General features: G+C 44.9%; 1 pseudogene; it reads right to left on the bottom strand.

Moving 5' to 3' along the window:
* Window positions 1-12,266: 12,266 nt before the first annotated feature.
* Window positions 12,267-12,384, bottom strand: LOC124799382 (annotated as a pseudogene).
* Window positions 12,385-12,880: the final 496 nt, after the last annotated feature.

The raw sequence follows: 12,880 nt of genomic DNA, 5'->3' as shown, positions 1-12,880 counted from the left end.
AGGTGAATAAATGAATGACCGAGCGAAGTAGCGCAGTGATCAGCACGCTGGACCCGCATTCAGGAGGACAACAGTTCAAGTCCGTGCTAGGCCATCCTGATTTAGGTTTTCTGTGATTTCTCTAAATTGCTTATGGCAAATGGCGGGATGGTTCCCTTTACAAGGGCACGGCCGATTTCGTTCCCCACCCTTCCCTAATTCAAACTTGTGCTTCATCTCTAATGACCTCAACGTCGACGGGACACTAGTCTCCTTCTCTCCCAATAAACAAATGCAAATTACTGGTGGAAGTGTAGGACACCTCAGCAGTAAAGTTCATTGGCAACGTTGGTTATGCGCATGTTAACATCTGTGGGTCAATAAAATGTGGCTACCAGAAGTACATGTATGTATCCCATAGCGAAGGGTATGGTACGGCTGTTCACCTGTTGTTCTTCAGCACTGAATTTGCAAGTGATCTGCTGCAGCGTGGAGTATATACGCTGAAGAAGCAAAGAAACTGTTACACCTGTCTAATATCCTGTAGGGCTCCCGCAAGCACTCAGAAGTGCCGCAACACGACGTGGCATGGATTCGAATAATGTCTGAAGTAGTGCTGGAGGGAACTGACACCACAAAACCTGCAGGGCTGTCCATAATTCTGTAAGAGTACGAGGGGGTGGAGATCTCTTCTGAACAGCACGTTGCAAGGCATCCCAACTATGCTCAATAATATTCATGTCTGGGGAGTCTGGTGGCCAGTGGAAGAGTTTAAACTCAGAAGAGTGTTCCTAGTGTCACTCTGCAGCTATTCTGGACGTGTGGGGTGTCGCATTGCCCTGCTGAAATTACCCAAGTCCGTCGGAATGCACAATGCACATGAATGGATGCAGATGATCAGACAGTATGCTTACGTACGTGTCACCTGTCAGAGTCGTATCTAGAGTGTCAGGGGTCCCATATCACTCCAACTGCGCACGCCCGCCTCACACCATTACAGAGCCTTCACCAGATTGAACAGCCCCCTGCTGACATGCCGGCTCCATGGATTCATGAAATTGCCTCCATATCCGTACACGTCCATCCGCTCGATACAATTTGAAACGAGACGTCCGGCCAGAGAACACGTTTCCAGTCATCAACTGTCCAATGTCGGTGTTCTCGGGACCAGGCGACGCATAACGCTTTGTGTCGTGCAGTCATCAACGGTACACGGCAGAACCTTCGGCTCCGAAAGCCCATATCGATGATGTTCGTTGAATGGTTCGCACAATGACACTTGTCGACAACCCAGCATTGAAATCTGCAGCAGTTTGCGGAAGGGTTGCACTTCTGTCACGTTGAACGATTCTCTTCAGTCGTCATTGGTCCCGTTCTTGCAGGACCTTTTTCCGGCCGTAGCGATGTTGGGGATTTGATGTTTTACCGGATTTATGATATTCACGGTACACTCGTGAAATGGTTGTACGGGAAAATCCTCACTTCGTCGCTACCTCGGAGATGCTGTGTCCCATCACTCGGGGGCCACTATGACAACAAGTCCAAACTCACTTGAATCTTGATAACTTGCCATTTTAGCAGCAGTAGCTGATCTAACAACTGCCAGACACATGTTGTCCCATATAGGCATTGCCGACCGCAGCGCCTTTTTCTACCTGTTTACATATCTCTGTATTTGAATATGAATGCCTGTACCAGTATCTTTGACGCTTCAGTGTATATGTGCAAAGTCTACTTTTTTCATCCCTAGTGAAAACCTGATGGAGCTTTGTGCAGATGGGTCACAGTATCTCTAGCATGTCTGTCTATGGCGTCACGGTCACGTCGCACTTTCCAGTTTTGAGCTCACGGCAAGCACGCACAGATGCCTAGAACAATAGTGTCTCCTGCATGCCGTCATTTGATTTCATCATGCTGAGGGGTTCCGCCTAATTTCGTGCAGCCACATCATGTAACTGCCGTACATGACAGCACAGTGCAGTAATGGTGCGGGAACTTTGAAGCAGGGCTTACAGATGATAAAGGCGATCAGGGAAGGAAGCGATCGTCAACCGATGATCTTGCCCAGTGATAGGATTAGTCGATTCGAGAAAATCGTCTACGAAGTGCAGTTCAGAACAAGTGAAGAGTGATGTCATCAGACATTGTCCGTCTTCATGACGACGCTCGGCCGCATATTACATCTGAAACGAAGGGGCATCGGCAGCGTTCTCGATGCGAAGTGTTTGACCACTCATCATACAGCCTGGACTTGGCACATTTTCATCCTTTCATCATTTGCTCACGTGTGCCGCTGACCATGAGAACATATGGCATAGACGACGAGCCGCAGACCAGCATACAGAACTGGCACAGACAGCTGCGTTCTTTGATGAGGATATTGGAAAGTTGGTAGGTGCAACGCTGTGACAACTGTCTATTACAGAGTAGAGACTGTGTAGTGACGTAGCTGGAAGGTGTAGCTAAATGCTGGAAATAAAACTTTTGCATCTTTGCTGGGTCACCAGCGAGGTAGCCAGTCTGTGTGGTGGGCCTGTTATGCACAACTCTGGTTCAGCCCCCTGACAACCCAGTGATCACTTCTGGTAACTAAGCTGTCACCACCTTGAGTTTGGTTGCTCATCTTCTTGGGAATCAGAACTCATGTCAAGCACTGCCATGCTAGACAGCCCTTGCTGTGACTGGGTGGTGCCAACAGGCCAACAGGCCGAGCCCCTGATCCAAGTGGGTGGTACCAGGAGAAACGCTCTGCACGTTTATCGTCCCAAGCTCCACACTTCTGGCTGCTCTTCTGCGGCTGACTCTTCAGACAGAAATAGTTTTAGCCTTAATAAGTTTCTTAAATTCCTACGTTTGCTTCCTCAGCCTACATCTCCCTGGCCACTCCCTGGGAGAAGGGCCAGGTCCACTCATTTGGGGCCAAACCCCCTCTGCTCGACTAGATTTGTTCTGAGACGAAGCGTTACACTCCTCTTCTTTGAAGAACACACTGAAGATTAGTTTCGTGAAGTTGACCCCCTGAGTAAGATGTGATCTGGTTCCCTATTTATCAAAACCTCTTCTGCAAGTCAGTCGCTTCCCTTTGGACTTGTGGGTGCGTAGGAGACATTACAGTGAATAGTATTCTTTACCAGTCCTTAAATATTACACAGGGCATTATTTTCCACAGGGATTTCCTTCTTCAGGCTGATGAGGAACTCAGGACTAATTTGGCATGGCATGGCTTTAATTTCGACTGGCGAGTCCACAGAGGACAATTGTATTGATACTGGCGCTTTGATACTGGCGTTGGTGGGGAGGCTTGCGTGCCTCAGCGATACAGATGGCCGTACCGTAGGTGCAACCACAACGGGGAGGGGTATCTGTTGAGAGGCCAGACAAACATGTGGTTCCTGAAGAGGGGCAGCAGCCTTTTCAGTAGTTGCAGGGGCAACAGTCTGGATGATTGACTGATCTGTCCTTGTAACATTAACCAAAACGGCCTTGCTGTGCTGGTACTGCGAACGACTGAAAGCAAGGGGAAACAACAGCCGTATTTTTTCCCGAGGACATGCAGCTTTACTGTATGATTAAATGATGATGGAGTCCTCTTGGGTAGAATATTCCACAGGTAAAATAGTCCCCCATTCGGATCTCCGGGCGGGGACTACTCAGGAGGACGTCGTTATCAGGAGAAAGAAAACTGGCGTTCTACGGATCAGAGCGTGGAATGTCAGATCCCTTAATCGGGCAGGTAGGTTAGAAAATTTAAAAAGGGAAATGGATAGGTTAAACTTAGATATAGTAGGAATTAGCGAAGTTCGGTGGCAGGAGGAACATAGTAGGTGAATATGGATTGGGGGGAAGAAATGAAAGAGGAAGCCGCCTTGTAGAATTTTGCACAGAGCATAACTTAATCATAACTAACACTTGGTTCAAGAATCATAAAATAAGGTTGTATACCTGGAGGAATCCTGGAGATACTAAAAGGTATCAGATAGATTATATAATGGTAAGACAGAGATTTAGGAACCAGGTTTTAAATTGTAAGACATTTACAGGGGCAGATGTGGATTCTGACCACAATCTATTGGTTATGAACTGCAGATTGAAACTGAAGAAACTGCAAAAAGGTGGGAATTTAAGGAGATGGGACCTGGATAAACTCAAAGAACCAGAGGTTGTAGAGAGTTTCAGGGAGAGCATAAGGGAACAATTGACAGGAATGGGGGAAAGAAATACAGTAGAAGAAGAATGGGTAGCTCTGAGGGATGAAGTAGTGAAGGCAGCAGGCGATCAAGTAGGTAAAAAGACGAGGGCTAATAGAAATCCTTGGGTAACAGAAGAAATATTGAATTTAATTGATGAAAGGAGAAAATATAAAAATGCAGTAAATGAAGCAGGCAAAAAGGAATACAAACGTCTCAAAAATGAGATCGACAGGAAGTGCAAAATCGCTAAGCAGGGATGGCTAGAGGACAAATGTAAGGATGTAGAGCCTTGTCTCACGAGGGGTAAGATAGATACTGCTTACAGGAAAATTAAAGAGACCTTTGGAGAGAAGAGAACCGCTTGTATGAATATCAAGAGCTCAGATTGCAACCCAGTTCTAAGCAAAGAAGGGAAGGGAGAAAGGTGGGAGGAGTATATAGAGGGTTTATACAAGGGCGATGTACTTGAGGACAATATTATGGAAATGGAAGAGGATGTAGATGAAGACGAAATGGGAGATAAGATACTGCGTGAAGAGTTTGGCAGAGCACTGAAAGACCTGAGTCGAAACAAGGTCCCGGGAGTAGACAACATTCCATTAGAACTACCGATGGCCTTGGGAGAGCCAGCCATAACAAAAGTCTACCATCTGGTGAGCAAGATGTATGAGACAGGCGAAATACCCTCAGACTTCAAGAAGGATATAATAATTCCAATCCCAAAGAAAGCAGGTGTTGACAGATGTGAAAATTACCGAACTATCAGTTTAATAAGCCACAGCTGCAAAATACTAACGCGAATTCTTTACAGACGAATGGAAAAACTGGTAGAAGCGGACCTCGGGGAAGATCAGTTTGGATTCCGTAGAAATGTTGGAACACGTGAGGCTATACTAATCTTACGACTTATCTTAGAAGAGAGATTAAGAAAAGGCAAACCTACGTTTCTAGCATTTGTAGACTTAGAGAAAGCTTTTGACAATGTTAGCTGGAATACTCTCTTTCAAATTCTGAAGGTGGCAGGGGTAAAATACAGGGAGCGAAAGGCTATTTACAATTTGTACAGAAACCAGATGGCAGTTATAAGAGTCGAGGGGCATGAAAGGGAAGCAGTGGTTGGGAAAGGAGTGAGACAGGGTTGTAGCCTCTCCCCGATGTTATTCAATCTGTATATTGAGCAAGCAGTAAAGGAAACAAAAGAAAAATTCGGACTAGGTATTAAAGTCCATGGAGAAGAAATAAAAACTTTGAGGTTCGCCGATGACATTGTAATTCTGTCAGAGACAGCAAAGGACTTGGAAGAGCAGCTGAACGGAATGGACAGTGTCTTGAAAGGAGGATATAAGATGAACATCAACAAAAGCAAAACGAGGATAATGGAATGTAGTCGAATTAAGTCAGGTGATGCTGAGGGAATTAGATTAGGAAATGAGACACGTAAAGTAGTAAAGGAGTTTTGCTATTTGTCGAGCAAATTAACTGATGATGGTCGAAGTAGAGAGGATATAAAATGTAGACTGGCAATGGCAAGGAAAGCGTTTCTGAAGAAGAGAAATTTGTTAATATCGAGTGTAGATTTAAGTGTCAGGAAGTCGTTTCTGAAAGTATTTGTATGGAGTGTAGCCATATACGGTATAGAAGTGAAACATGGACGATAAATAGTTTGGACAAGAAGAGAATAGAAGCTTTCGAAATGTGGTGCTACAGAAGAATGCTGAAGATAAGGTGGGTAGATCACGTAACTAATGAGGAGGTATTGAATGGGATTGGGGAGAAGAGAAGTTTGTGGCACAACTTGACTAGAAGAAGGGATCGGTTGGTAGGACATGTTTTGAGGCATCAAGGAATCACAAATTTAGCATTGGAGGGCAGCGTGGAGGGTAAAAATCGTAGCGGGAGACCAAGAGATGAATACACTAAGCAGATTCAGAAGGATGTAGGTTGCAGTAAGTACTGGGAGATGAAGAAGCTTGCACAGGATAGAGTAGCATGGAGAGCTGCATCAAACCAGTCTCAGGACTGAAGACCACAACAACAACAATGGTTTACTGTTGCAACGTGAAGCCCTGTTTCCTGTGTCTCTGTTTTGGTCACATGTCTTTGCAATGTGAGGTGACTCTTATTTGCAGCAACTGTGGCCATCCTCTCCATGTGGGGAATCCTTGCACCCCACTGCCCAAGTGTTTGAACTGTTCTGGATCGCATTCCCCTCGCCTGACAGATTGTCCATTCCATAAATAGGAAAGGAAGATTCAGGAATTGAAAACTCTCGATCGTCTATTCTACTCTGAGGCCCAACAGAAAGTCGACCATCTCCCTTGGTATCTCTAACATCTACCATTGCTTCTGTTGCATCGTTTTCTCCTACTTCTTCCTCTTTATCTCCATCTGTCTTCATTTCATTTCTTCCTCCCTATTATTTCCCATTCGGTCCCTTCATGGAATTGTTCCTTTTCCTCAGTTGGTGAAGATATCCTCTTCTCTGGCACCCCCCAGCGTCTCCAGGATAAGAAACCTTGCAGAGTATGAGTGCCCCAACTGACCTGAAGTAACCTTCAGGCTGCTTATTCTCTCTCAGGTCACAATATTGCCTTTACTTGGTATCTTCCCCACCACCCTGCAAAGGAAGGCCCTCCCCAGTGTCTACAGGACAAGAAACCTGTCGCTTCGACTCAGCCAGGGTACTCTTGCTCTGTGGGCCTTGAGAAACCCCCCCCCCCCCCCCCCTCCCATGTCCTATCAGACACTGGCGTGGCACAATGATCGAGTCTGGTCCATCCAGTGTCCATCAGGACTTTTATACTACTGTCCTCCAATGGAAGTGTAGTGGTTACCATCGTCATCTTCTGGACTTGTAGTCTCTTTTTTCTCTCTACTCTGTAGCTTGTGATGTATTGCAGGAGTATCACTTCGTGGATAATCATTTGCCGAATCTTTGTGATTTCCAAACCTCTTGCCGAAACCAGGTCGGCTCTTTGCGAGCCTCCAGTGCTGTCTGTATCTTGGTTCACATGGACATTACTACTGTCTGAGTTCCTATTCAAACTGCACTGAAAGCAGTGGCTATTCGGATCTATCTGTGGTAACAGAGTGTAAATAGACCAGCCTCCTACGCTTGCTGCTCTTCTTGCCCTTCTTAGGCAGCTACCTCTTCCCTTCTTCTCCTTGGGGATTTTAACACCCATAACCCTCTGTGGGGCAGTGCTATGACCACTTACCAGGTCAGGATTGTTGAAGACCTGCCAGTGGAGAGATCGTGACGATTTGTGCAACAGCAAACGTTTTCCTTTTATCGTTTCTTAAGCGTCATTCACCTGGATGCCCTTCATGGTAGACCTTTACTAATGTGGATTAAGATGGATTTTCCTTGGCTGCTATCCCACCTGCTCTACCACATAATGGCACTGGTGAGTCCATAGAGATTTTGACTGACGCCATCCTTTTCGCAGCTGCTTCAGCAACTCCCTCTTCCTCGGAATCTCCCTGATGGAAGACTGTCCCTTGGTAGACCCCCAAAATTGATGTCGCTTTTAAAGACCTCTGTTGTGCCTTCCAACACTACAAATGGCATCCATCTCTCATTCATCTCCTGGCCTTTAAATGGCTTTGTGTGCAGGCCCATTATCTAATTAAAAGCCAGATGTCGATTGCTGGGAACGATATGTCACTTCCATAGGGCCATATACTCTCTCTTCACAGGTATGGGCAAAGATCAGGCGCATTTGTGGCCGCAATTCTCCCAGAGGTGTCCTGGGAATTACCCTGAATGGTGTTATCCTCACCAACCCAGACTCATTCGCTAATCATTTTGCTTGGCATTTCGCCCAGTCCTCAGCATCCTTCCATTATCTGCCCATGTTCCACCTCCTTAAACACTATCTGGAACGACTCCCTTTAGTTTTCGTTCCCAATCGCCTGGAGCCTTATAATGCCCTATTTAGCGAGTGGGAATTCTCCAGTGGCCTTGCTCTGCCCCAACGTGGGTCCTGGACTGGACTGGGTGCACAAGCAAATATTTCAACACTTATTGGTGGCTATTCAGTGTCACATACCTGCCCTTTTTTAACTGACTCCAGAGCGACGGGGCGACTGGGAATTCCCTTCCCATTCACGGGGAAGTGTCGTTATTCCAGTTGGGAAATAGGGTAAACAGCCTCTTCAGATGGAGAGCTACTGTCTGATCACTTTAACCAATGCCCCCTGCAAGTTGTTTGAATATGTGGTGAGTTGAAGGCTTTACTGGATCCTGGAATCCTGGGACCCTTTGGCTTCGACCCAGGGTGATTTTCGCCAAGGCCGTTCTAATGTGGATAATATAGTCCACCTGGAATCTGCAATCTGTAACCGCTCATTAGAAAGTGGGTATTCAGAAACCAATATTAGATTGAATTCTGTAATACGAAATGATCCAAGAGCCAAAAAACAGCAGTAGTCTTTCGGAGAAATAGTTAGTTAAAATTTTACAAAGAGTAGATACTAGAAATAGAGAAACGCAAAGTAATACAAAGGGAATCCAAGGAAGACATAACTGAGCTGCGTTTTGTTTTGAACATAATATATAAGCCAATGCGCAGTATTGTTAGCTCTCTTGAGTCTTTGTTTTCAATGGTGCATGTTCGCAGTTTTCCATGGTAGTCGGAAGCTAGGGATTATAAGCCTAATTAAACATAATTCTGATAACTGGGTTAGACATTGGAGTGGTGAATAATAGATTATTTTGAGATATCGGGACGGAAAATAGTTGGACCTTCTCACACTAATATCTTTGCCGAGCGTTGTCAAGGTGATTCTGCTAATAAAAGAGACGTGAGACATAGTGTCCGTGAAAAGGCAAAATTTATGCTGAACAGACCTTGAAAGAACTCGGACTTATTATTAATATCGTGTCGGGAGAATTAAGGAGCTTAGACACTGTAAAGACAGAGACATATTTATGATTTATCAGATATTAATAGTTTCATGGAAATCATTTCTTTGGTGATAGGAACGCGAAGGAAACTGGTACGATACACACTAGGATCAGCTCCTTCCTTGATTCCCCAGTACCATCTCTCATTAATTTAAGAATTGAAGTATGTCAATAAAACAGAATATATACGAGACTTTCTCCGTGTTTTCTAAATCACAGAAATCAGCTAGTACATAGAAGATTATATCTGTGAACATTCAAGGGTTATTGAGAAAAGCTGGTTAGCTGTTACAAACAGATAATAGGATGTAACGAAGGCATTTTGACTACGAAGGTAACTAAATCAAATTATTTGGGAAACAAAAATTAGAAAAAAATAGACTGGGAGCCGACTGCTATGTTACTACTGAGTAATAAAATCACTGTCTTTGCATCCGTCGTGGTTGAAAGTATATGGAATGTCTCTGGAAATAAGAAACGAGATCAATTTCCAACTGCTAGTTCACACAAATAGATTCACAACGTGATTCAAAGATGTTTTATGCCCGACCCACAAGGCAAGGAATGGTTCTCAACTAGCCGGGACAATATATATACAAACTTGTGAGATATGTGTGATATGTGGCTTATGAGCAGCCGCTCGTCCATGAAATCCAAGTTTTCTCACCTCCCGCCTAATTGTCATAGTACTTGCAGTGGACCCTGATGCAGTTTCGAATTCCTGTGGACAGATGTCTGCCTATTACACATTACGACCCTCTTCAACTGTCGGCGGTGTCTGTTAGCCAACAGACGAGCTCGGCCTGCAAGCTTTTGTGCTGTACGTGTTCTTTCACGTTTCCACTTCACTATCACATCGGAAACAGTGGCCCTAGGGATGTTTAGGAGTGTGGAAATCTCGCATACAGACGTATGACATCCGATCGTCTGACCATGTTCGAAGTCCGTGAGTTCCGCGGAGCGCCCCATTCTGCTCTCTCACAATTTCCAATGATTACTGAGGTCGCTGACATGGAGTACCTGGCAGTAGGTGGCAGCACAATGCACCAAATATGAAAAGCTTATGTTTCTGGGGGTGTCCGCATACTTTTGATCACATAATGTAGCTCCAAGGTGCGACGCGCCCCCGCCACAGCAATGACGCGCCCGCATAGCTGGAGGTTGGAGGTAGTTTTAGCGGGCCGATCGGCCGCCGGTATCCATCACCAGAAGGTCGTCGTGGTTGGCCTCCAGTGTCAACAATCGTCATTCTCTCCGGGCTCGCTTATTTATGCGTCTTTTCCCTACGCCCCTGACGTAGTTCCTTTGGAGGGGACAAGTGGAGTGTCTTTAATAATTAGAACGTCATCTTTCTTCAGCCCGCTTCAGCCTCTGAACACAGGTCACTAGGTACTGTTGTAACTGGAACGTATGGGTTCTTCACAGCACGTCGGTGCCCTGTGCTGCCCTGATTACTTCACATTTGTATACGGTGCTCTCCGGGCCGTGCCTCCTAGCCTGCGAGGGGTGTCGTAAACCTGCCTCGCAGACTCGTTTGCAAAATATCAACATCGACCGCACCTGTCATCCGATGTGCCAATCGGTCACTTAACCACTACCTTCCAGCCATAGCTGCTCGAGATTTACAAGAATTCCACTTATTCGTGGCGCAACAAGTGTATTAATAATTAGGAATGCGTAAATCGTTGTGGAGTTAGAAGTGCACCCATAATTAGGGAGCTACTCAGTTACTCCATAATACATGTAAGAATAATACTGAAGAGGGGCAACTTTGAAATTGTCTTCGTGACAATGTTGAGATTGTTAGAAATGGACTATTTACTCCATCAGAAAATGGTGTGAGGTGATTCTGCCATTAACCATTGCATATAATTTCACAGTAATTGCTGTGAATTAATTTAGTGAATACATGACAAATCTAAATACACGATGCCCAAGCCTCGCTCCTCTCTGAAAGCAGGTTTGTGTCCTAGCAATTGGGAAGTATCAATGAATAATGATATACGATGAGAAATCCACTAATTGTAAGGAAAACTTGAAAACATGAAGGAATTGCTGTTATGAGTTTATAAATGACGTAATTACAATGGAACAATCACAACATGCAATACATCAAAGATTTTATGTATTACTCAATCTGTGTTAATGCCCTAAGGTACAATCACTATATCCCATTTTTGAAATGACAATTTTACACCTATACACATCAGGAAATATTTATGGCAGTTAGCATTACTTATTAAACATTGTATTAATATGAAACATACGTTATCATGACCATTAAATATTGAAATTCAAAGTTGCAAAGCGATAAGAATTGGAGCGAAAACGTAAGGCCACTAGGAAGAGGGGTGAATGGTAGATTTTGGTTTATTGAAAGAATGTTAAGAAACTATCGCTCATCTACAAAGGATATCGCCTATAGAATAGTAGTGTGACACATTCTTGAGTACTGCTCGAGTTTTTGAGACTCCCCCCAGGTCGGATTAAAGAAAGACATTGAAGCAATTGAAAAGCGTGCTGTTAGTTTTGTTACAAGTGGGTTCGATCAACACGCTTGTATTATAGAGATGCTTCGTGAACGTAGATGGGAATCCCTGGAGGGAATGCGACTTTCTTTTCGCGAAAGGCTATTGAGAAAAAAGATAGAGAATCAGCATTTGCGGCTGACAGCAGTGTGATTCTGCTGCCGCCAAGGTACATTTCGCGGAAGGACTACGAAGGCGCCGGCCGGTGTGGCCGTGCGGTTCTAAGCGCGTCAGTTTGGAACCGCGTGACCGCTACGGTCGCAGGTTCGAATCCTGCCTCGGGCATGGATGTGTGTGATGTCCTTAGGTCAGTTAGGTTTAAGTAGTTCTAAGTTCTAGGGGACTGATGACCTCAGCAGTTAAGTCCCATAGTGCTCAGAGCCATTTGAACCATTTGAACTACGAAGACAAGATGAGATAAATTAGGGCTTTTAAACTAAAACTAAACTAAATTCCTCCCGAACAGGCCATGAAGGCTCAACGGTACTGACCGGCCGCCATGTCATCCTCAGCTCATAGGCGTCACTGGATGCGAATATGGAGGGGCATGTGGTCAGCACACCGCTCTCCCGGCCGTATCTCAGTTTCCGAGACCGGAGCCACTACTTCTCGATCAAGTAGCTCCTCAGTTTGCCTCACAAGGGCTGAGTGCACCCCGCTGGCCAACAGCGCTCGGAAGACCGGATGGTCACCCATCCCAGTGCTAGCCCAGCCCGACAGCGCTTAACTTCGGTGATCTGACGGGAACCGGTGTTACAACTGCGGCAAGGCCGTTGGCACAAATTAGGGATCTTACGGAGACATATAGACAACCGTTTTTCCCTCGCTACATCTGCAAGCGGAACTGGAAAGGAAATGACTAGTAAAAGCACAAGGTACCTTCCGCCATGTTCCGTGTAATGGCTTGCGTGGTGTGTATGTAGGTGTAGATGTACCGCACACGTTATTTAATTACGCGGCACATGCAAACATCACAGCACAACGAAGGTAGTATCTACACAATATTATAAATTTTTCAAAATATCCTTATAATATGATAGGTGAACACTGATAAATTTCTTGTATAAATACAGTTACAATTGTCGCTAGAAACGTTAACTGACTTCAAGTACTTAATGCCAGTAAGACTCAGTGGTAGTATTAATGGTAGTTTAAATTATTCAATTCACATAATAAATAATATTGGCAGTGTGACAAGCAACACTCACTGCTAAAATATGCCTGTTAGTCACAATTACAGTCACAAATAGGAAGTAAGTTCATGAGTTGGTGGA

This window comes from Schistocerca piceifrons, chromosome 5 (assembly GCF_021461385.2).
Source record: "Schistocerca piceifrons isolate TAMUIC-IGC-003096 chromosome 5, iqSchPice1.1, whole genome shotgun sequence".
Classification (NCBI taxonomy): Eukaryota; Metazoa; Arthropoda; class Insecta; order Orthoptera; family Acrididae; genus Schistocerca; species Schistocerca piceifrons.
The sequence above is the reverse complement of the archived record's forward strand: the minus strand, read 5'-3'. Positions and strand labels throughout refer to the sequence as shown.